This window comes from Nesoenas mayeri (genome assembly GCF_963082525.1).
Source record: "Nesoenas mayeri genome assembly, chromosome: 10".
In the NCBI taxonomy this organism is placed as follows: Eukaryota; Metazoa; Chordata; class Aves; order Columbiformes; family Columbidae; genus Nesoenas; species Nesoenas mayeri.
The window spans coordinates 17,135,355-17,161,420 of record NC_137560.1 but is presented as its reverse complement, the minus strand read 5'-3'; positions in this window follow the sequence as shown (position 1 = coordinate 17,161,420).

The window sequence follows — 26,066 nt, the reverse complement described above, 5'->3', positions numbered from 1 at the left end:
TTAAAAGCAAAATGTTTGTCAGTATAGGATGCTCCACTGCACACATCTGGTGCTCTCAGCAATACAGAACATTTCTTTAATTGCTACACCTGAGACCAAGAGCAAGAAATAAATCTAGGGACTGATCTCAATGTATTTGAGACAGGTGGAGATGAGTAGCAGCATGAGGATTTCATTGCCAATAATCAAGCAGTTATACATTACTGCATTCAACAGATATGTTCAGGATATAGATACATGTCTATAATTTGATGTCTGTTTTTTAATTTCTTCTGGTGCCAGACTTTGCAGAGATACCCATGGTAAACCTCCCTTTTGGTATATATCATCCAATACTTTTTACACAATTCAAGATGTCAGTATGGCAACATCCAGTGGAAAAGGCAATGGACTAAAAGCCAGAGCAGTTGGGCTGACTCCAGATTGCTGCTGCTTCTTACAGGGTCACTGTGAATTACTGAACTTTTCTGTTTCTGTTTTATTTACGCAGGCTGTAAATGCCTAGATGTTTAGACAGCACCTTGCATAATGAATCCACAGTCTCTCCTGGGCCCTTAGAAACGTGCAAGTTAGTATTGTCCATTCAAATTAATGACTTTGCCCTTTCCATACAACAAACACAATGAGGCCAATGCATCCATCAAGAGAAAAGTATTCAAAGTTAGGCACAATACAACAAAGTAGATAACTACCACTACTCTGAGAAGCTGTTTGATATTTCTAAGCGGGAAAATGAGCTCCTTGTCCTGTCACTCAGCATCTCTAGTGCCTTCACCTCTCGATAAAATAGTGAGATGTTCATTCCACTTTTTTCTAGGTGGTGTGAGTCCATACAAAAGGTACTTTTAAATAAGGATGTGAACATTTTAACATCAATATTTAAAATGCTTTTCTCTGAACCCAAGATGAATATTCTGAAATAGATTCTAATAATTCATTTCAGGGTAACATCAAGGTTCGCCTTTTCATAATGACTCCATTTGCTATAGCTTATCCTTTTGTGAAATTGCCATCTGTCATTATTATCTATAGGTTTTTCAGCTGTATTTGTTGTAGACCTGCCAACATGGTACTCCATTTACCCCAAATTTTGCATTCTTATCCCTGTCATTACCCAAATCAAGAATGACATCTCTTGAACTATGGTGACTGCCTTAGAATATTTCCTCATCCTTTGCAAAACGAAAATTTAGTCATTCATTGCCTTGCAGTACATTAAGGTCTGGAAAAGATATCACATTCCCAAGTCTCATTCTTCAAGTTGGTACTCAGATACATGCTCAAAGATAATCACATTCTTAGAACTCACCAATAAGTACATGATACGGAGGTATCCTTAAAAGAGTCACTAGGTTTGAGCAAATTTAAGGCAGTTCAAATAGTGTCTTTTCCACCCAATTTGCCATGCTTTGACACAATTTATTAAAAAGAAGAAATACTTGAACTGAAAAGCAGACTGGACTTTTGTTTTAAATGACAGAAAATTTTGAAGGTACGATGGCCCATTGCTCTGACTAATAGCGGTGCAGCCAGAGGAGAGGACTGTGTGCAGAGTTCAGCAGTCAAAGCCATCAGTCCTGCCTGTCATGATCAGACTGCAATTTCTGACAAGTGTAGGCAACAGTTTCCTGATTTCATCTTTTATAGAGCACAAGCAGAATAGGACATCAACACCTCCTTTCTCTGAAGAGCAGTGGCTCATTTTATCTGCATCTGCTGGATATCTATCTCCTTGGAGACATGCTCTGCAGACCCTATTAGGCTTGTGTAGGCAATGCCAAAAGATGTTACCTTAAAATTCTGAAAATTGTCAAATCAGAACCAAACCTCAGACTTGCTGAACACCCCTTTTGATGTTCAGGGGAGTTGAACACATTTAAAATACCTGATTGGGTTTGCAAAGAATGTAGTGATTTTTTAACAAAGCTTGAATTTTCACCTTAAAAACAAACAAACATTAAGCATATCAAAATGTTTTTGTTTGTTCAGAAGAAAATAAAAATAATCAAGTCAATATCAGAACTGGAAAAAACAATCAACCAACCAACCAACCCACTAACCAGCCAAAAAAACCACAAACAAACAAAAAAACCCAACCAACACAAACAAAACACACCACCAAAACTCACAAAACCCCAAACACCAGCTATACTGGCCTCAGAATACTTTTTTTTGTGATACATTTGTTACACAATATATTTTCGTGCTGTATTATAGATACACAAACAAAATATTGAACACACATTTACTGTGTAATAAAATAAAAACTAATAACAAATGCATAAGCATTGATGCTACCAACTAATATCTAAATGAAACATTTCCTCTTTGTTCTATCTTTCAGAAACTTCTGAATAAGTGGACTTCCAGACTACATTTCTTTTTCTCTCTAATGTAAGATTTACCTATACAAAGTTTTGTGGGTTTTTTTTACTAGTTCAATAACATTGTAATTATTTCTTTCCCATTTAAAAAGATCCTGAATACCACTAAGTTGAATTTCAGGCTGCAAATACCTCTTCATTGTGCAACTGCTTTTTCCACATAATGACTTTAAACTTCTTTAAGACTTTTATTTCAATTTCATTTAAACTAGATTTCCTGAAGCTGAAAAAACTTTGGGTTTTCTTTTTGTCTTCCCCTCGTTACTACTTCCCATGTAATGATGCCATAATTATTCACTATTTGATATTCTTCAGCTTCAGATTTATTTATTGTTATTTCCTAATTTCTTATGAGAAACACAGATATGGAAATATTTCAATAGGCTTGTAAATAACTGACAAGGACCACAAAGCTAGTTATTTTTTATTTATATCTAAACTTTTTTGCTGTGCTAGCTGAAATAATATGTTTGTGCAGTTTTTCAGTACAGTTTGTATCATTCATCACTCAATAACCAGCATGAACTGTGCATCCTGTTTTAAAACCTCAAGGTATTTTTCTGGTTACCATTACTGCAGTGTATTGTATTCTGGAGAACCTGCAGTGGAGTAACAAATTGACAGCACCATGCTGCTACCATGATGAATGTTACAGGTGATGGTGCTTATGATAATAAGGAAGTTAATGAGAAAAGCCAGGCTGGTTCATGTTTTGCAAAAAACAGAATAAACCCCTACATTTGTCAGCTGGGAAAAGACAAACATTAGAAAGTAAAGAAAGAGTACAGTAAAAAAAAAAGGATTAAAAAATAAAGAGTACAAAATCATCATAGCTAGAAATATCAATGAATAGTGTCATACATTGGCTTTGTGTAATGATGCCTTGTTTACATGGTTTGTATTAATATTGTTAGCTACTTCCTGAACAAAGCTGAAGTAAGGAGTTATGAGGATATTTAAAAATAGGGTGAGGAGGTTGACAGAGGAAAGATCAGAAGTACAGAACAAGTTCTGTTGAATTTAGATGGGTGTCTACAGGGCTCTGGCTTGTTCATCAGCTAAAACTTCAGATCCTGTGAAACTAATTAAAAGTCAAAAATCTCACCAAGATCTCAGTCACAGCACCTGGGTGAAGTATCACAGCAGTGGAAAGACTTGGGACTTTAGATTTATTCCAGCTTCTCTTCTGCATCTACAGAGCTTTGCAAACAGTGATAACCCTGAAAAAACAAGGGATGTATAAGTAAGACCATTCTCTCCAATTACCAACACAGACACATTTGCAGAGGTGAAATGAAGTGGTGTACACCTGTCCCAGCAGAACCCAATAGGAAAAAGACTCTAAGAATCACCTTCCCCATCCCTTCACCAGATAAACAAGTGTAATACACACATCTTTAACTGGAGCTATAATTAAAATCCACCCTAACACCACAAAGACAGGTTTTGTTCTGATACATGTGATGGTGTGCTATTTATTCTCTCTCTGTCTAAAACTAATTTTTGTTAAGCACTTGACATTTCCTCTCAAAGAGAGACATTGGTTTGGCAAAAGCTCAATGAGAGATAAAGAACCACCTCCCAGAATCTATTCTAACCTGACAAAAAGAAGATGGGTGAGAAGGTTGAAACATATGGATTAATTGATGTTAAAGGGGATTAGTCTATATAGGGAGAAGAGTAGAATAAAAGGAGGGTTTTGTAAGCATGGATAGACCTTGAATTCATCTAAGAAAGGATCTTGCATGCATCCCTTTGTTTTCTACTTACTCACTAATTAGTGCTAGTGTTTTGCAAATACAGGCATGCCTACGCCATGTAAGGCAGAGGTGTGCTGGAGATCCCCAAGCCAGACATATGAGGAAACTAGCACATCTACACAGCACGATGCTGTGCCACAGAAACAGACCAGTTCAGGTCCCAGAAACAGCATCACATCATCGGAACATCTCACTTGGCTACAACACTGGACCCAGGCCCACAGCATCCAGCCAAGGTTTAGATCACCTGTCTTCACATACAGTAACAAGGTTTGGAATGGTGACATAGCAATGGCTGAATGAGAGAATGTAAGCACAACATATTTCTTCAAAACACAGGAATTAAACTTTCATTATGTCAGGCCACCTTGACTTTTCCAGAGCTGATTTACAAAGGAAGACTCTTGGAAATCAGATTTGTGGTATCTGGGATGGACTATTTTGTGCTGATTCACAATCTGGGACCATCTCAAATCCCACTCATGAGAAGAGTAACCCTGTGGAGGAAGTGCTACTGGTCCATAGACTGATCTTAGATTCACATTCTTCTTTCACAAAATGTACAGCAGAAGAAATGTCAGAGTGCATGACAGGTTTACAGTATATAACACTGTAGAAGATCAAACTATTTACAGTATATAACACTGTAGAAGATCAAACTAACTGCTACCATGCTGCCACTCAGCCCAAGAGCCTCACTGCTCACCACAGCTGCACGAGTAATGGTCACTAGATGCAGGTGTGGACAACACAGGCTCAGCAGAGCCAGGACCTGTTTTTTTCCTTTGGTAACAATTTCCACTGCTCTCCTTGGGAATGTAGTGGAAGGAGGCTCAGATAATATCAGGAGTTTCTCCCACGCTGCCCAGTAGTTTGGTCCACGTGCATCTCACAAATATCCTCAGCTTTAGTGCCTGGTGCTGCCTGAAGACACCAGGACATGGTCCGCAAAGGAGGGTCCCTGTGACTGCTCATATTGCACCGCAACCTTTAGGTCTCTCTAAAGGACATGATGTCCTTGAGAAAAAGGAACAAAGCTCATAGCCTTTTCCACTTAAAAATAAACCGGTTAAATGAGAGGAAGCAGGGCAGGTGGCTTGTTTCCTGATCCCGGTGCAACTGATTGCAGGGCGAGTCCTAGCACTGATTCACCAGCCGGGTTGAGGCCATTGTCCCTGTCCACCCACGCACAGGATGGGGAGTCCGGTTGCAGCCGCCCCAACAGCCACCACCCTGGCACAACACTGCACCCTGGCACGGAGCAGGGCACCCAAAATCTCTACAGGACTTGCAAATGCAAACACAAAGCCAAGTAGTTTTTCCCCACCTTGCTTTGCCCTCCTAAAGTTCGAACACCTGCATGGTACACTAGCAGAGCATTGTGCTGTTGCTTTAAATGAGCCCCAAATACTCACAGGAAACAAAATAGAAATGATCATAACGTGTGCTTAGTATGCATATGAGAAATCATTGATATTTTTCTCTTCCTTGGTTCTGGTTAAAAGAACAAGCATCAAAGCAGGGACACAAATCACTTCCCATCCTGGCTACTCTATTTAGGGATGTACTCACCCAGAAAGCCATGCTAGGGGACACGATGTGAGCAGGAAAGGGCTGATTTACAAGAAAGCCTCTCCTCTCAATTTAAGAGACATTTTATGACCTCCTGGGTGTTTCTTTAAAAGAGCCTTCCTCTTCCATCAGTCTTCCTCCCTGCTCTCTGTGGCAGCAGCTGATAAATTAAGATGATGACATGGGTTGATGAGACTGTATCTCCTACCAGCCTGGCTTGCCACTGTTCGATATTGTGATGAAGCTGCTGCCTCACTTCTGGCACCACAGTATGAGGCCAAGGAACAACCTGCATTGTCATTAATCCAAGAATTCCCAGCAAGATCAAGAAGGAGGAGGGCTGTGGGAGGCCTCTGTGGAGGCAAGGGAAGCTGTAACAAACGTGTGAAAATTAACTGGATTCATGTTTACATTTGACATCTCTCCACATATGGGCAGAGGCAGCCATACGCTGCTTCGGCCTCGTGCAGGTCCCACCAGATGCGAGCTGCTGGCAGCTGGAAGTCCCCTTTTATTTGCATTGCTGGTTCTGAGTTCAACTGCGTCAGTGTATAAAACATGACTGCACAGCTCCCAGCCTGGACTGCCTCGCATCCAGATGGAGATAATCAAGCAAATGTTTGCACCTGTTCGTGCAGACATATATATTCAAAGATTTTGCTGATCAGGTCAAAAATAACGCCTCTAATGTACAAATTCAATGAAAAATAGGACAGGCAAAACTCTGCCCCCACATGCTTGAGGAACTCTGTAAGGAATGACATGTTCATCCTGTCAGTTCATGATGTCAAACCCCTTTCTAGCAGCTGGTGCAAACATGAGATGAGCACTTCTTGCTCTTGCCTAATAGCGTTACCTGCTAGGGAAGGTTCATCCCTTCTGTACTGAGCACCATGCACCAAAGTACCAGGGAAAGGCTCATTGCAGGTACACGCTTACTGCTTCTTCAGAGGGGAGGTGTCAACGGCAGTTTAACTCCTTTCTTACCACTGCCAGAAAACACAGCTTTAGAATGAGATATCCACTGAAAAAGTCTCATTTCTCAAATTAGTAATTAGCTCATAATTGGAAGCCAAGGACTGCAATTCCTCTTAGCTTTCTGGTAGTCAGACTGACTACGTTGATTTAAGACACCAGCAGAACAGAACTCCTTTCCACTGTTGCTGACTGAATGAGGATTGAAACTAGATTATTTTAAGTGACTACTTAAAACTTGGAGTTTATGAGTGAAAGCTGATTATACTAAAGCAGATAAATTTTTCATAATATTTCTCAGAAAAATGTCTAAACTGATGACAGCACAATGTACTTTCTCAGTTATGGCTTTATGTTTACCATTTTCTGTAAATACATAAGAGGAGGATAAGGTTCAGATTTAATATTCTTCAAAATTAAATACATCACCATGCAACAATATGCAGAAACAGTCCTAAGCTTTCATCAGTTTCTCTCTCCTCTTCTAGAAGATTAATAATCTCTCATATAGGAGTTATTTTCTTTTTAGCACCCTTTTATTAGGGATTAAAAGGCCCTCAAACAACCAACCAAAACCCCAAACCAACACTAAAATTCTGCACTGGGTTCTAATTCTTTGACAATTTGGGCAGCATTCAGGGCTTTTTGTCTGTTTTTTAAATGGTAAGTATTCACCGTTCATTCAGGAGAAAAAAAAATCCTTACCTGGAAATTGCCTTCTGTGCAATTACCTGATAAGGCATCAAATGAAGCAAAGCTTCATTGCTTCTTTGGAGAAGATTTTCATGTGAAAATAGCTCTCCTCACAGGGGGTTGCCATCTTTATTATTAATGGCTATTCCCTCACATTCTTTTCTTTTGACTGTTGCACAATTACTACTGCAGCGGAGCAGCTCTTGCCCAGGGGAGAAGAGCTGGTGGATTCAAGGGGGTGGCCGGGGTAGCAGTGGTGTGCAGTCAGGTCATCTGTTACCCACCAGGTCTACCCAAAAACAATAACAGCAGAGCTTGCGGAAGGCAATCAAGTGCATTCTTCTCCGAGGTGATTAAAGAAATATTCAATTTGATGCAAGTGAGGTACAAAAGCTCTCTGTATCCTTCTTCTGCCAAGCATGGAAGAATGCCTTGCTTTAAACGATTTACAAAAACTCCTGTATGCCTAAGACGTATCATTTACATGTAATCCAGGCAGTTTTGTGCAATCACTGCTTACACATAATTGTACGAAAAGTAATGGGGGTGGGTGGATGGGAGTCTAAATGGAGTAAGTCGACTTATCAATGACCATGGTTTATTTTACTTCTCCCAAAGGAAACCTATGAAGGTTTGCTAGGAATCTCTACTAATGGGACAAATCTGAAATGAAGAATTAAAAGATATCTATTTCTTAATTCTAATTTTGTAGCTGCACCCAGTTTAAAATATGCAAATAATATAAAAATGATATAAAGCCACTTCTAACTAAATAAGACAAGGGAGAAGTGGCAATGGGTGAAAAATTCAAGCAAGTTTTTTGGTTTTCTTATTTCTCTCAGGCTTATGTTGCCAAAAATCTTTAGCAATAGTATAAATCACATCTGTCTCTCTTCAAAGCATTGTCAAATGTCCAGCAGGAGAAAAGAACATTGTACATCACTTTACAGCACTTAGATACCAACATATTCAAAATCAATTATATTTTACATCATGCAGTCTCAACTTTTAGCAGTCATTTGTGGTGCTAATTTGAGTTGTCCTGGATAATTAGAGGATCTGTATCTCCATCGTTATAAAAAGAAGCTACTTTAACTAGGATTTGCACAGAGGTACTAGTGGTGTTAAAATCACAGTGATAGTAATAAATACCAGATTATGTCTAGTTCTAATACTCCAAATCTTTAATGAATTTATCTCATAATATCCACAGATGATAAATGTCTTTATCCCTGTTTTCCATCAGTGGTGATCTGAATCTCAACAGTAAGATGATTTAGATACTCAGAGACATAAGCACGCTGCTTACCTCCACTTCTAACACACATTTGGGGGGAAACAGACAAAACCAAACACACAAAATACCCCACCACAAACAAACAAACAAAAAAAATCAACAACATAAACACAAAGAAAAGAGCTCGGACTCTTCCTGGAGAAGTCCTGAACTTCTGACACCAATCGATGCACCCATGAGCTGGTCTCTGTCTTAATGGACTGCAATACTTTTAGAACCAGCATGGTTTTGTCAGGGAGGATTCATAGACACAAGACTTAAGTAAATTATAAAACACAGTGATGGGAAAAAAAATAGAAATACTACTGGAGATTTGCCCACAGCAGGGGAAGGAACTTGCCTGAGGAGGGTTATTGTTCCAGAATTGTTTGATGAAATAATAAACAAAATACTGCACTGCTAATAATTTCTGTAGGCCCATGATACCTTGCAATGCAGAGGAGTATGCACACTCCCTGCTCAGAAAGGACTTCCTGCATAGTTTCAATCTGAAGAAACACACACTCATTTGTCAATGACAAAGATCTAGAAGGCAATTTCTTAGCTTTAGTGGTGTGCTTTTCTCCTGAGCATAAATAGCCCCATCAACGTTTAAATTGTTTACGGAGATTCAAATGGTTTTAACGCTCAAGCTTCTTTTCCAAATTGAATTAAAACTCCTCTGAACCAGTATTGCAAAGGACAAAGGTCAAGGCTTTATTTATATAATACAAGGATGTAATGCAATAACCGGCTGCTTGAGACACGTAAGTAAAAGATCAGGGACAAAGCTGCAGACAGGATGTCAGCAGCACACAGGGAATTAGCCATGCAACTCCCTCTCATTAATTACAGAGACGCACATCCGAATCACCATACATCATTATGAAAATGTACCAAGCGATAACTATGATTCATGCTTTACCATTAACAGTGCAGCAAAAGGTGAAAGAGGATGGTGCTTTTCTGGCACCATTAGGTAACCATAGTTGCTTGTTCTTCCTGTGTTCTGAAATGAAGCAGCAGTCATGGAACAGCATGGTAGGAAGCAATTTTCATAACCTCTTCAAAGTGCCATTTTTTATAATGTTACTATGTAAGGAATAGCTATTCCCATACCAATTGACAGGCAACAATATAATATTTTTCTACAAAGCCCTAACTAAAAGTAAATATCTCCAAAAGCACATTCTGTATCATCATATCTGTCAAAGACAAAAAAAAAGATATTTATAAGCTTAGAAAGACCTTGAAATGCTCTATTTCTAAATCTCATCTTTCTGCAAAGTAGGTTACTTGTTTAACCTGCAACTCTACTCTCAATGAAGTACATCCACAACATCTTGGAGCCCACCATCTATGTTTTGGGTACAAGAGTAAATCTTAATTTTGTACCAAACATTCTCCTGATATGTTTTTGACCAAAAAATAAACACACAGTTTCAGCAACAATAAGACAGAGGTGGGGAAAAACATTTCACTTCCCCCATATATTAGAAATACATATAAAGGGCAAATTACTGTATTTATAAGGACCAATTGCACTCTTAAATGTTCTTGCACAATCATTATTGACATCAGTATAGGATGTGTGCACACAAAAGGCTGAATTAACTACTTAAAACCCAAGTGGCTGGATTCAGTGAGAATGCAAGGAACTGCTTCCAAGAGCTGACACTTCGTGCAACAAAGCACCTTGTGTATACGAGGTCTGCACAATACTGGTTCTCACAGTAAAAGTGAGATGTTTGTGAGGTAACAGAAAGTTACTCAAAGCACGAAAGAGAAACACACAACACTTACAATTATACACATTCGATTGAAACATCTCTGCTAACAGAAATTAAGTTGGTTTAGTTAATTCTGCTGTAGATGCTGGGGTTTTGTTTGTTTGTTTGTTCTTTAATGGGAGTATCACATCATATAAAATGTTGACTTTCCAGTCTGTGCAAGACTGCTACAAAGACAAAAATCCATCTTATTGTAACAGAACTTAGCTAAGGTATTATTGCTTTATTCCAAGAGCCTGTTGGTATTTGGCTTTGTTTTCATGACATCTGTAACTTATCCAAAATTGGAGTCCTTATCAAGGGCTTTCAAATAAAATTCACCAGCATTAACTGCCAGGTGGCACTTTTCAGATATTTTCCATACATTTTCTGCACTAGATTTGGAAAATGTAGCTCTTCATGTAGTCTCTAACTGATGGAAAAGATCCACCAAAGCTCTTCTGGTAATCAGGTGTACCTTGTTTTCCCAGGAGTAGTGCGTCTCTGACAGAGAATAATGAATAATGTTCTTTACCTCAAGTGAACTGTACCCTGTAGGCTAGGAGAAAACTGAGCCAAGAATCAGCTCTTCAGCTGAGCTGTTTTACAGGTGAAATCACCAATTATGGCTCATATTCACCTGTGGAGTCTTGAAGGAGGCTGTGTTTGGAACAGGAACTATAACTACTCCTTGTCATCACTAGTCTCCAGAAAGATATAGGTCAACTATTTGTATGCTTTGCCCAACTCTCAGGGCAAGAGGGTCCCTCTTTTTCACAGAGGACAGCACAGGATTCCTCTCCTAATACCTGATGCCTCACAGCTAGTGATGATGGAAATGGGTGAAAGCTTCCTAGTCTTTGTAACCAAAATCAAACAACATTACATATGTCATCCATTGATGTTTCTATAGCATACTATTAGATGCTTAACAAAAACTGATTAAGCATAAAAGGTAACTCTGACAACACATCTACAAATTACCAAATGAACTATAAAATTTTCAGCCACTGCTGCTATTTCATTATAGTCACCTCAATAGAGCTTCGAGATGCAAAAGCCTTAAATTATGGCACAGAAAATGATTAATGCAAAAGTTATGAAATTTCTGTGTTAAGGATAGTGATTTTTTTTTTTTTTTTACTTTATAATTAAGTTCCTCAGGATGGGAACACACTCAGCCTCCTGAGTTTTTGGCAACTGAAGATGCAGAGTGTGCAGTGAGGGCTGACTAACACCTAATTAGAGCTGTCCTTCAGTTCCTATGATCTCCTGTCTTAGCCTGCTTAGGTCAGTCTCTCAAAGTCTAAACTCTACTCTGAAGTGGCTGTCTTTCACTCTCTGCTTATGTGAACTAAAGTGCTATAGTATAAAATACTTCTTGTTTAAGTCTCTGCTGAGCAGTAAGCAGCTTTTTGTAGAGGTAAAACTTATGAGTCCAAACCATTCTTTTGTCAGCTCTTCCAGACACACGGAGCTTCAGGCTGCCCCAAGTCCTGCAGTGCATCAAAACCTTTCCAAATGAAGTTTAGTTCCTTTAAACAAAATAGGGAGATAAAGCACAGATTTTCAACTATACTTTGAAAGGCTATCACACAGATTTTAAACAAGCAGTCTTTAGCGAGCTTGGTGACATTGCTGCACATGTAAATGATCTCTCAATAGGAAAAGAGAGTATAAAGTGTAGTTTGAGATTGATGGACTTGCTGTGAGCCTATGCTTACACAAAAAACAAGCATGTGAGAAAAAAGTGAATGCATAGAAACACACAGCCTCAGAGAGGAGGAGATACAGAAGGAAAAAGTAAAATGAAAGGTTTCTTATTATTGTTCCAACACCAAAATAGTCAAACTTTCCATGTATGATAAACACAACATTGACAAAAGAAATTATTACTCCAGCTCTACAGAGAGAAATCCATCCCCAAAGTACAACTGCCTACAAAGTGGGAATCCCCCAGTGGCTGGGCATTCCCTAACTCAACGCCTGTCTTGTGCATTTGGGCGTTTCATGGGGTAGGATTTCTGCCTGCATGATGGCAAGCACAAAGGTCCTTGCATTTGCTTTGGGCCTCTGGCTGCTATTGTAATACACAGTAACAAATATTGTTCATATTCTTTCAGCAGTACACAGCAAATCTAGAAAATGAGCTGCAACAATCTGGACTGAGGGTCCAATGTGTCCTGACCGTCAATTCCCCATCCTCCTTGAACAGCCGTTACAAAGAAAGAAGTAACAGAAGCGGGAGCAGAAGGCAATGACAGAAGGAAGAAGGGAACAGACAGAACTTCACACAGACCCGTCTCCACAGGGCCCCCAGGCACTAAACTGCTAGAATAGAAGGAAGGTCATAAAAACCAGCCAACCAACAACACAAATCAAACTGCACCAAGAAGCTCATTCCTGCAGAATATGGGTGGATGCAGCACAACAGAGTAGGAAAAAAAAAAAAGTGACACCAACATCTTGCTTAAATAAGCACATCATCTGAACTTTTTTGTTGTTGTTGTTGCTACAATAAAAGACAATCTAATGCGTAAAATAACTCAAGAGTTTATTGGCAGGGAGGAGAAAAAGCTACAACATTCTAGGAGAGTTTTATTACTGCCTGCTTTTGAATTGCAAACCAGTGAGCCCAAGGGTATTTAGAGCAAGACAATTGTAAGAGGTATTCATGCTATCTGATGCCTTAGAAGAACAGACCTTCTGAAATGTCTCTGTAACATCTTAGGAAGCTGGTGCAAGCAAGCACCCAGTTGCTTGAAGGCCATCAGAAATGGCAACTCCGTGCTGAGACTCACAGAGCTCATAGCCAGGTACCTCAAAGCTGCATTTGCATTCTGCAACTTTCAATTGGCATGAACGCATGAGTAAAAGCTTCTCCTGCGAGTATAGATTGTGGATTGCCTCTGTGTTGTTATTAGACTCCCTTACAACCTTCCTACTCCATTTCTTATCAGTGGCAGTAGCTCATGTCTCATAACAGAAAGTCCTATGCTTGTCCTGGTCGCCTCACCACACACAGAGCAGGAATTTGGAGCAGCATTATTGTTTAGGGTACTTCAGGACTCAATGTTATACTGAAGTGGTTTTTCTTTCTTTGAAAAGCATTATTATTTAATAGCTTGACTAAAAATAATACTGAAGTGTGAGAAGTGGCACTTGTGATTCATCAACTTGACCTACTAATTAAAATTCCCAAATGCTCTAACACAGAGTCCCTGAAATGGAAGACATTTAATAACTGTATTTGCTGAGGACATGAGGAGGGGTATTCTTCTTGGACCAAATCCTTTATTTTGGGAGGCCACAGTCTCCCATACTGACCCTTCTTCTTTCAATTATTTTTAATGCAAATGATGCTCTGAGACATTTAAGTTCTCTGTTTTCACCTGACACAGACATTTTCTCTTAACTGTAAGAGCTTACTGTATTTTGGGGTTGCTCCAGGATAGAGGGAGCAGTTGGACAGCCTTGCTGGTGGCAATAAGATAGCAGGAGTCCCACTACAAGACAGGGAGGTGACAGAAAAAGGAGCATGCAGTTCAGGAGTAGACACTGAGAAGTGACCACATATGGATTTCACTGTGCCCCAAGATTATTAAAAGGACAAACAGTTACCAAACAGAAAACAGCATCTAAATAGTATTAACAAGGTTTGTCTAAGCACTAGAAGAAGAGACAAAGCAACCTCTTTACAGTGTGTGCATGGTCAAGAGAGTTGAACCCTGAAGACAAAAATACTAGCACAGAAAAATAAGAGAGTTTGTTCTGGAGAAAAGGACACACAAGACAAAATCCAATGAATCTTGAGGGTGGACTCAAATTTAGTCCATGGGGAGTTTAGAATAGGTTTGTCATCATTCTGTTTTGGAGGAAGGTTTAGAAATTATAGCATCCTTTATGGAGAGGAAATAAGAAAAAAAAAAAACAAAACAAAAAAACACATCAAAACAATGTGAAGTTTTTCCAAATTAGGCAAGAGCTGCGATTTCCATTCCTTGGTCCCTCAAGTTGCCAGGTACTCATTTTTCCTCTGGCTCCAGTAACTGGAGAGGGAGCCTGGTGTCCCCCAGGCCTGTTCTGAGGCTGTCAGGAGAGCACAGCAGAGGTTTCCAGCCCACTGGCTCCTCCTTAAGGAATCCATGGAGCTGGGTACCCTCAACCCAGGCAGCTGCTGGGACACATCTATGCTAAACCTGCAGACACCAGAGCCAGCCTGAATGGCCAGCAGGCACTGAGCCAGCAGACCCTAGAAACTTAAACTCCTCGACAATTTGCCGAGTAGCTTGACAGCAACCAGGCACAGGGCCAGTGCTTCAGCACAAGTCAGTAGGAACCTCTTCTCTGCTTTGGCATAAGCCAGTCAGTCCTCTCCTCAAGATAATCCAACTGTGAAGCTGCATGTGTGGCCAACTGAGGTGGTCCCATACCCCACTTTCTGCCAACACTTGCAGCTGGGTATAGATGAAAGTTGTCTGGACATGACCCCAACACAACCAGTGCATGTTCTTGTGTCTTACTTGGTCATACTTTACACTTATTCTCCCACTCCAAAGTGTATCTAATGCAGATTGAAGCAACTGTAATCCATTCTTCCTACTCTATCTTCTTGGTTTGCAGTTGCTTTGCCTCCATCCTTAGACAACACACAAGTTTATTAGGGACACTGTATAATCAACAACTTTTCAATCCTTGTATGACTATTTACTGCTATAGGATGTGGTTGCTTCATGCCCACACAACATTCTCAGGCAAAATATTCTGGTAGAACTTAACATCCTGGGAGCTTTTATAGTATCTACAATCACAAATGAGCCTTTGTTCAACATACAGCCAAAACAAACCAATAAAGCATACTCAGAGAACTGAGGATCTATACTGCACCTTTAACTTAGGCTGGTGCTGTATTACAAAAAAGGGGGCATTTGCCCTGGTCAGAACAGGTTTTCAATCCTAAAGCCAACAAAAACAACAGTCTCAAATATGACCTTTACATTAAAGAGTTGTATGAAGAAGCTATAGTAAAACCCAGCCTTACATCTCCTCTTACAAGACACACACACACCCTCACACAACAAGAAAAAATGATTTTTCATAAGATACTCTACTTTTTTTTTTAATTGTAGTGAATTTTCTTTTCCACAGGTTTCTCTAACCTCCTCTTCCCTTCAGCATGTCCATTTTAGCCAGCCTCCACTATTCCCTCTATTACCCGACACCGCTCTCTTTGTCAGGGAAGGTGCAGGGAGTTCAGGTTTTCCCCTCTCCATTTCTCTTTGGACCTGACACTGCTTCTGACCCCTGCTCAGCCTTTGCTTTGAAGTGCTTTTTATGCTTTCTGCTTTCCCACCAGATCATGTTAACCCTCCTTCTTTCCCCACTCCATCAGTTGGCTTCAATAAGCAAGGCGAGCTCACTGGAACCTCCTGTTTTGTCTTATCAGCAGACTTTCACTCCTCACAAAATCCTACCCACCTTCCATATAAAACAGTTTGGCAAAAGACAACCACTACAGAGGCCTGGAAACACTGCTAAACATTACATGGGGAATACTGCTACCTGCCTGAGACAAGCCAGTTGAGTAGGTCTCACATTCAACTCATGTAACTTCACAGTAGAGTCTAAAAGCAAGAAGCCACAAGCTTCCCACTCCTCAAGAGGACTGCATTTAAGTGTCCTTTTTGCCGTGTGCTGAGAGTAATGTTACTCTTGGGGGGCTCTGTGCCTTCGCTCTTGCTCTATTGTAATTTTAACAGGAAAACCCCACAAATTTGCACTAAGTATAGATGACTGATTTGATTTAGTCTCCTTGGTGCTACAGCTCCTAGCTGATGTATGTTCAGGTCAAAACAAGAAATGGCATCAGCACAAAGAGAATGGTTTGGCTCTCACTTGTTAAAGACTCCTGAAAGCTTTCCAGATCTATAAATATTCACATTATCCCCACAGAGGGGCAGAACCAGAATGATTTGTATCCTTCCAGCTTGTTCTGTTAACATATTCCCATTTTTCAGTGTTTCCTGGTTGGATAAATACCACGACAAACAGAGGAAACCCCTGTGAGAGAAAATACATTTTAAAGTAAATTGCAGTGATGTGTAGTTTATAAATATTTGCAATGGTATGGGGAAAATATCTCTATCACATTAACGTATGCTGAATACAAAGATGACCAGTCTTTACTGATGCCTTTTTTTTTTTTTTAAGAAAATAGAACTTTCACTGTAGGAAAAAAACCTGCAGACCTGCATATATTATATAAACATGCATGCATAAACATAGACATAAATGTTTCAAAGCAGAAAATGTTACTTTAATTATAACAGTAAAGCTTGATTTATTTTCTATGCTTTTTTTGCCAGAAAGTTAAACATCTCACAAAATCTGATTCATATTGCCTGAGGATCAAAACTAGAGAAAATTCAAAGCTCAGTAAGTGTTATAACCTCTTAACCACTCCGTTAGTGAAAACTGATGATAGCATTTAAATAAGAATACACAAACATTATTTTGATCAAAAATTACATCGCAGAGATAAACCATAAGAATTTGGGAATGATTAAGGCAGCAGGCTGAAGGACTCATATAGTTCTCTCCTCCAGTCTCTAAAGCATTTTTCATTATTGCTTACTAGATTATTAATTATTTTTTAAAGGATTATCATAGCTACAAATTCCAACTCAGGCTTCTTTCACTCATCACTCGTGAATAGTACAAACAAGAGCATTTCCACACGTGTACGTGATCTACATACACATGTGGTTTCACAGTACCTGGGAGCAGCACGTGGACACTGAGCCACTGCATTCAAACACACTTCCATGGTTAAGGTCAGGCTTAAGTCATCTCCCCCCAACATCTCTGGACAGGTTAATTCCTCTGTGCCGTACTGATGCAGCTGTAGAGCGGGTAACAACTTCTCCCTGTTCCCAGCTTTTTAACCACCTTTGGCATTTTTGTGTTTAAGGTAAGCACTACCTCTTAGCCTACAAACATCTTTCACCTAACAAAATGGGTGTTTCTCACAGTTGCTCATTTTTTTAGCTTCTATCACCATCATGCAATTAAAGGATATCTGACATGAGTAATTAAAAACCTGCCCCATGAGGCTGTCCAAAACACAAACCAGTCAAGAAAAGGCTCTGAGAACAACACATACTGACTGTACAGTCCCTCACTTCACAGCTACCAGGTTGCTTATGGGCAGTGATGACTTCTCACTTTTAAAAGTAAATTTAAAAAACACAAACAATGTACACACCCAACACCCATTCAGCTGTCTTGCTGGCAAATGCCTCTACCACATGGAAAACAGGTTAGGGACAACCTACTTTGATCTCACTGTAGGCTCTGTGAAAATCAAGGTGGCCAAAGCCATTGATGTGGCTTTTCACACATTCCCAGTGTTGCTCCCCTTCTTGAGGGTTCACCCTCAGCAGATCCTCCTCTTTCCAGGTACCTCAAGGATTTTAGCAAGGTGAATGCTCACAGTTATGGAGTTGGATAATGACATTTTACACTGGCCATTAAGCAGCCTGCAGGCAACCAGCACGGATCCGAAGCTGTTGCATATGTTTATTTTTGCCTGGGGGAAAACAAGCAGGGGAAGGAAATGCTGGTAGAACCCATGTCCTGATTCTGTACACAAATATCATCTTGCACCCTCCCATTATAGCTTCTTATTTTCGTTGCATGATGTCCTCGAGGTCTTAGCCTTGCTGTGCTGGACAGTGTAGAAGATGAATGAGCATCTCCACCCATGGAGCCCATAGGGCAGGAGCAGCCATGTCCTCAGTAGTGAGGTCAGGGCACCAGAAGACAGAAAATCTACAGCCCTGGCAAGACCAAGGGAGCTGGAATGGACCTTACTCTAAGCCTTGCCACCACAGCACGAGAGAATTGGCTTTCAAGAACAATAAAGAGTATGTACAGTTTGTACCATGTTAAAGAGGGAGAATAGCAACAAGGACAATAAAAGCTTTGGTTGTGAAGGATGTTCCAGCAGAGGTGATTAATGGTGTTGAAAGAAACCCCGACTGTTGTTTCAAATTTCTTTCCAATTAGCCACAAAGTTACTCCCTCCCTTTCTTTTCTTTTCTTTTCTTTTTTTTTTTTTTTTTCTCCTCCTTTTACCTGTGTTGGATTTAGAATCAAGGTTGGTGATTTGTGTTATGACAGCAAAAATAAAGGATCTGTGTACTGTATGCATGGAGATTTAAAGCATTGCCTTTGATGGCTCATTAGCTGCATGTGGCTACATGCAACACTGCTCGACTGAGATATATTGCCCAGGATTTAATTCCAGAATAATTTCAAAGGCATTAAATTGAACGCTTGCCCTTTTCACCATGGTATTTAAATGGTACTTTGTATGCCAAGCTTAAAAAAAGACCAGAGGAGACACAGATGCAGTACTGCTGGAGCGTGTACTGAACTTTGTTAAAATGTTAAACATTTATTTGATTTTTTTTTTTTTTAAACAAGATAGTGTTAAACCACTTGTTACTTCAATTAGCTTTCTTTGCTACAAGGGAGAAAGGAGATTTTTTTTTCTAAGAAAAACTAACAAACAGCTCTCAGAATTAGTGAACAATACCTCATTTGTTCAGTAAGAATTAAACACAAGAACAGTCTCAGTCTGTAAAGATAGATGTGCATGTTTCTGTGCTGACTGAGCAAAAGAAACCAAACAAAGCTTCTCCCACAGTAAAGACGAGATCAAACCCCAGAGCTGAGCCGAAGGTCAGGAGTCTCGCAGCTCTCCAGGCACAGCCCCATCCCAGCTACTCCCACTGGAAGGCTGCTCTGGTACCCGCTGGACGAGCAGCCCGGAGCTCTCAGCTTACAGCCCGGTGGGGAAGCCCAGGGATGGGAGCCTGCCTCTTGTGCGTGAAAGCAACCCTCTGAAACCGGCTACACTTTCATTTACCACTGACCTACAAACCCTGTTAAGACAGACCACCCTGTATTTTCTCATTTTCCCTCCACTTTCCTTGTCCCTGCAGTTTCAGGGATGCCAGCTTGTCACAAATGTGCAGAACTGAGGCTGATCCCTAGAGGATGGAGTTTAGTTTGGTTTTCCAGTTGTAATTTGAGTTAAATATAACATACCTCCAACTTTTGGTGTATCCCAAATGCCACAGAAAAGGTATTTCCCCTGTTTCACCCCAATCATGGGGTGTTTTGGCTGGAACACCATGTGGAGGTAACAGCCTGTGGTATGTAATGGCCCTGCAGAGTTTTCATGAGATCTGCTATTTCATGCACTTATGCAAGGCTTCAGCTTCAAATACACAGGGTTTAAAGTCCTATTTTGCATGATTTCATAGCATGTTCAGGAACGAAGTACTAGTGTTTGGGGCAAGTGATTTACTGACATGTGGTTATCCAGAGGTTTAATTTACCATGCATCTCTCCCACAGGCTTTGTTTCCCTCTTTCCATTCTTTCTTTGGAGGCAGCATGCTGTACAGCACTGGCAGGGAAAGGGCCTCCCTTTGCACAGCAGCAATTCATTTTTCTCAGCTTCTCTCAAACTAGATATCAATGATCTGCAAAGCCTCTTTAAGATCCTGTCAGAAATATGGAAGCCTCCTTTTTCCTATTGCTCAGTTAAACACAATGTCTGCAATCATATTACCCAGGCTGATTTGTGCATTAATCTTATTCCCTCCCTGTTGATAAAATATTAGGTGCCAGAGTGTTTTAATCCAACAATCTGCCAGCCACAGTCCCATTCATCTGCTAAGATGGAGGCAGTCCCCCACAAGCAGGCTTAAAGTGATGTCTGATCCATTGATGCCTTTACTTTTGGAAGCTGGATTATTCCAGTGCCTGAAGACCAAGTCCTGTCCTGTACCTCACACCAGATACTCCCACAGCTGCCACTAGAAGAAGAGACACCCAATAGTTTTGGATCTGAAACAAGATCTCCAAAGGGTTTTGTTTTCACAGCAAACTAACCAGCTTTAAAGCACTTTGTCCAACCCCGGGGCCTTCTAGGGCTGTGCAAATACTTGACTGCCAGGAGATGGATTTTGTCATAGCAACATCCAGGAGGACAGTCAGTTCTGACATTTCCATGTTTACTCTGACTCACTCAATCCCATAGCTTGGAAACTTGCACCATCAGGTCTCCATTCACAGTGAAAATCATCACATATCCTCTGCCTCAGTACATGCACAAAGCTTGCACCTACTCTCTCACAAATATTGGTCATCAGATAAGGATCCTGAATCCTTTGAAAGAGTTAAAGCAAGTGTTTTACTCCGGGATGCTACTGGATCACAACCTGCGAGTGACTAGAAGCTCCAGTTATTGTTCTTAACACAGTTATTGCTGATCATACAGAGCCTCCTGTCTCCCACCACAGCTACTCTGCATGTCATGTAAGTCATTGAAAGACTATAAATGCACAGAAAAACAACTGCAGGCAGAAGTGATTACTTATTTATTTTAGAAGGGTATGATAGCAGTTAGGACAAACTATCTTTCTACAAATACGCACTTGCATGCAGTAATGTGAACCATAAAAGAGACTAATTAATGATGCAAACCTAAAATAGATTAATTAAAGTACACTATGCCAGGCATCATTTCCTCCTCAACCTGTTTGATTTTAATCTGACTCACTCTATAAAAGTGTTTTTCTTTAGGTTCATGGTTTGCCCTTTTGCATCCTCCTCCAAAAGATACCTTCAACAGAACAGCCCAATAAACACTGTCTCACCAGCAAGGATCAGGCCCTTTATGGCAATATTTATTTAAAAGGGGAGAATAGCTGCATAGTTATTGATTTTGAGATGGGCTTTCAAAACACACAGAGGAGATTAGTACTCAGCTCATCCTAATGCCTGAACTCATGCAGCTTCTTCAATTAACCTGCAGAAGTAATTTAATGATGTGTTCGATGAATCCCAAAAGTAAACAGTGGGCACTTGCAACGTGCTCAGACGAGATTACAGCAACAGAACACGTGCAGGCAGATTCTAGTGGCCAAACCCAAGAGAAAACATCTACTGAGCCCTGAATCCTTTGCCCATTTACTTGTGATAATTATGATAATATCACAGTAACACCTCAAAGTCCCAGCTGAGATGCAGAGCTGACATGTTAAATACCACAACGATATAGAAAAAAAATAAGTCTGTCTGCATGCCAAAGTGCTTGATACTCTCAGAGTGGTTAAATTGGAAGAAAACACCCCTTTCTTCCAACCCAGTGGCAGATGGTTGAGGAGGTAAAGGACCAAACCTGCTCTGTGACCTTTAGCCAAGGCTTTGCTCAAGGCTTCAGCACAAGACGGAGCAAGGTCCAAGGTGAAAGGGGGAATCTGAACATGAGGGAGAAATAAAAGTTGCTTTCTGGAGTTGCAGACTGCAAGTCTTGGGATGTGCCACATTTGTCAGATACTGGACATTGCTACCTTCACACACTGCTATTGCTTTGGGTGCTCTTTTGGCCTGTATCAATTGCCTTGGGATTCCCTTTGTTGCCTTGTATGTCCACAGGCCATCATATGGATAAAGAGGCAGTGAAATTTTTTCCACACTTTTTATTAGACAGAGAGTTTCTCCGCATTCGTCTGCACGTTATATCCTATGGCTCTCTGCCACAGGTTTGTGATAGGCATAGAAGCAGACCTTCCTTCTTTAATGTGAAATAGGGAAACAACAGTCCACTTCCAAATCCAGCCAGAACATTTTTCTTTCAAAAGCAGTAGAACAATTTTAAGATATTTCCTTGGGGCAATGAAATATGAAATACAGCGGAGTCCCAAACTTTTAAGTAGACTTTGTTTTCTTTTTTTACTGTGAGTGGTGTGACATATACCAGCCACCATTATAGACTAATAAAAGGAAAACTCAATTTTCCGTCACAATAAAGATGACCAATTAAATTTTAAACATGGACAACACCTATACAATTCCATAAAACCTGAGTGGATTCATAAAGCTCCCTCTAAAAGCACACAGAACCTCATAGAGATCATTCTATAGGGGTATAAATTATCCATCTTTACCATAGAAGGGATATGTTGCACATCATGACATGCTTTTCAACATTGCCTGAACTACCCCTCTTAAAAGGTTACAGATTGTTCTTCAGTACCATTGAGTTGTTCAGCAACAGCAACCTGCCTGATAATGCAAAATCTTCAGAGCAGAATGCAATACACTAAGAGAATATAAATAGATAGTTAAATTAAATTAAAGCAAATATTGCTCTGTATTATGCAGAAGCCTATAGAGCTCAGCTGAAATTGTGATCCTTTCTGGAAAGAGAGAGGGTGTCTGCCCTGCAGTCTCAGTAGAGAAGAGACATGAAAAGGAGGGGAAAACAGAGACAACTTCTTGCAAACACCATGCATCCTGTTCACCCTATCTGAGATAAATTTATTGAGTGTGAATGGGTGCAATTATTAGGAGCAAATTAGGCAGAGGAGATAAAGGATGGGCTAGGGTGACAAGGCAGGGCAGAGGTGTGGGATGGTCAAACACTGGGCAGAAACAAGCTAAATATTCTCGGTGCTTGCCCACCTGCAATGAGAGGAAAACACACAAAAAACCCCACAAACCCAAGCAATTCACCTGCATCGCACAAAGTCCACAAGAAACCAGCCTGGCACCAAATAAAAAGGGAGGTGCTGCAAAACAGGAGAGGGTTCTCTACTGCCTGGTACAGCCATGACAGTATGCTGGGAATCAAACTTTGGGTGGCAAAAGAGCAAATCAGTTTTCTGAAGAAGCTTTGAAGTGGCATGAAAACCAAAGCAAATATTCATGAAGAACTTGAGTTGTTTGCCTTGGAAGAGGAGGAAAGGTGGATGGCTGTGTGGTGCTGTCAGTTCATCACTAGCAAGAAGATGTGCAGAGCCCTGGGGAGCCATCCCAACAGTTTGGGTGGGCAGTGGGGCACAGTTGCACATCAGATGCTTGCCCTGGAGCACTCAGCAGTGTGAGCAGCAGGAAAGGTCTGTCCTGACTGCATCTATGTGTCAGACCAACTTCATTGTCAGCAATGAAGACCACATTTTAGGGTAGCTCATTCTCACACTTGTGCTCTTTCTAATAGGTAACACAACAGCTCTCTTCCAGTGGTGACAAGAATCTGATAGAAATCAGTACTTCAGACATTTTTTGAGCTATTTTGACATTTTTTTTGGGTGGATTGGATGAATGAAATGTAAATGTCGTTCTAAAAGCCTACAAGACTGTCCTGCATCTTCCAGCCCCAGTAGCGTGCTACAGACCACAGGGACAAGCAGGAGGGACAGCAGTGACATGAGCAAAGCCTCACACAGCAGCCTGGCCAGCATTATAATGCTGTTTCTAGTGGGGTGGTTGGCATTTTTATGCATTACAGGACTGGCATTAACAGTGCTTGAAGAACTCGCATCAAGGGTCAGGTTCTCAGGACAGCAAAAAGCAGGGACAGGCAGCGCTGGACAGTTTTTCATCCAAGCCTTGGTCTGACCCAGGCAACACTTCCCATTTTGCTCTGCGGACATGACTGGAACACAGCGATCTGCAGAGTCAGTACCAGATGCAGTTCTTGCAACAATGGAACACAACTGCATCATTAACAGGATGCTGATTCATTTAAAAGAGCAAATAACAGACTGGAGAATAATGAAATCTGGGAATATCTGAAATTCTTATCTTCCATGCATTAAGCAATCAAGAACTGTAAAACCTTAATTCTACTCCTCACCTACTCTTTTTCTTTACTGTCATCTTTTATTGTCAGAGAAGATAAAACAGATGTGAATTCAGGGATTTATGCTTTAAGTCACTATTGAAATGTTCATGTTCACTTATTTTACGTCTCCAGTCACTGAATTTTCAGCAATAGGCCTGATATTGGATAAAACTAAAAATTGATGATGGAAACGTATTCAAGAATACATGCAAGATGGTAGCACCTGCATCAGAAATAGATTTATAAGAGGAAGGCTTAATCAGAGAAGCAGAGCAGGACACAACAAGCATATCTAGAAACCACATCTTCAAATATGCAAGGATGAAGTAGGCATGTGGTTTGCTGAACCCAGGTCCCCTTGGTACTGCTGCAAACCACTGATGTGAGGCAGAAGGAGGATGTTAAAGTTGCCCAACTTAAGGACCCCTCTGGAACTAATACGTGCCATTACTGAGGCAGATTATGGTTACAAGTCCAGGTCTGTCACTACCAAAGGGATGACAGCACCCAGGTCACTCAAACCAATACATTGAAATGAAACGGTCACATCCAGGATGCAGCAAATGGTCAGAAGCAGCAGCAACCACTGATTAAAGATTCTAATAAGGAAAAGCCCTTTCTTATATACAAATGTACATCATTAGGAGAAAAGGAAAATAAAATACCAGAAAAAGTTTGCTGATAATTTAAAACCAGAAAATTAAACATTTGCTTTACCTGTGTCTATGACACTAGAGTATCATCAAGAAAAATTCTGCTGAGAATTCAAAATATGCCTTCCAAACAGAATGAAAAATAGAAATGCAAGGCTGCTATAGAGTGGTTGAAAATATTTGCAAGAACAACAAAAAAAAAAAGCAAAATCACTGAACTGGAAATAACATAGGCCCCCAGGAATCCTCTCCTGAGAAGCTGTATTGGTTCTAGCTCTCAGGAAGTCTTTACGAATTCCCACTGTATGTAGGAATGCAAATAGGTCCAGAGGGTGCATTAACAAAGGACATGATACCAGCCCAAGTGATGTTATTGCCTTAGACAGCATGGATGACGTGTGCTCTTCCAACTGCCTTCCTTAGGAAGGCTATTATTGTATGAAAACAAGAATTCTCAGCATGGGCTTCACAAGCCAGAGTTGAGGATCTGTGTCTTTCCTTTGCTGCTCATGACAAAGTCCTCTTGGTAAAACACAGCTGAAACAGGAGGAAGTTTCAATCAAAGCATGGGAAAAAAGCACTTTGCTGTGCAACGGCTGGGACTCATTCAATAGAGAAGGACAGAGAATAAGAAATGGCTAAACCAGCAGAAACAAGAGGATGAATTCAGCTCCTGCAGACAATGCTTCACCAGCAAGATAAGGCAAGATGACTGGGATTTATTTTAACTTTTTTTTGGTCCCCAACCAGAGAACTATAAATCTAAAGCCCTGGCCAACAAGCAGTTGGTGTTTCCTAGTTTATTGAGCCTCTGACAAAAAAAATTGAAAACACCAGGAGAGACCCGGGCACTTGAGCAGAACTCCTCATGACAATGCATACAGTGTTCAGCACAGAGGGTAAGTTGCTAAGGAAGGCTATCAAAACCAATGGATAAAGACAATTTTAAAGACACATCTGGGCACTGTTATGACGAGAACATTTGGCAGCACACAGGGATAAAGTTTTAATGAAATATTCTCAAAAAAGGAACCTTGCTATGCCTAGTCATTAGAGAAGAGGCCACAATTCCTTATCTTTGCAAGTAACGTATCACTGAAGCCAAAAACTGTCCCCTAGGAAACACTGGGTTAAGAAGGTGCTGGCAAAAAATCAGGCAGCAACTGCCTGCTGCCATTGCAAGCACATCCCTTTGGCATCAGGGACAGTAAAAATATATTTTGCTTATACTAGAAAGGTATTTATTCACCCTGAGGTGTCTATTGTCCTCAGACAACTGA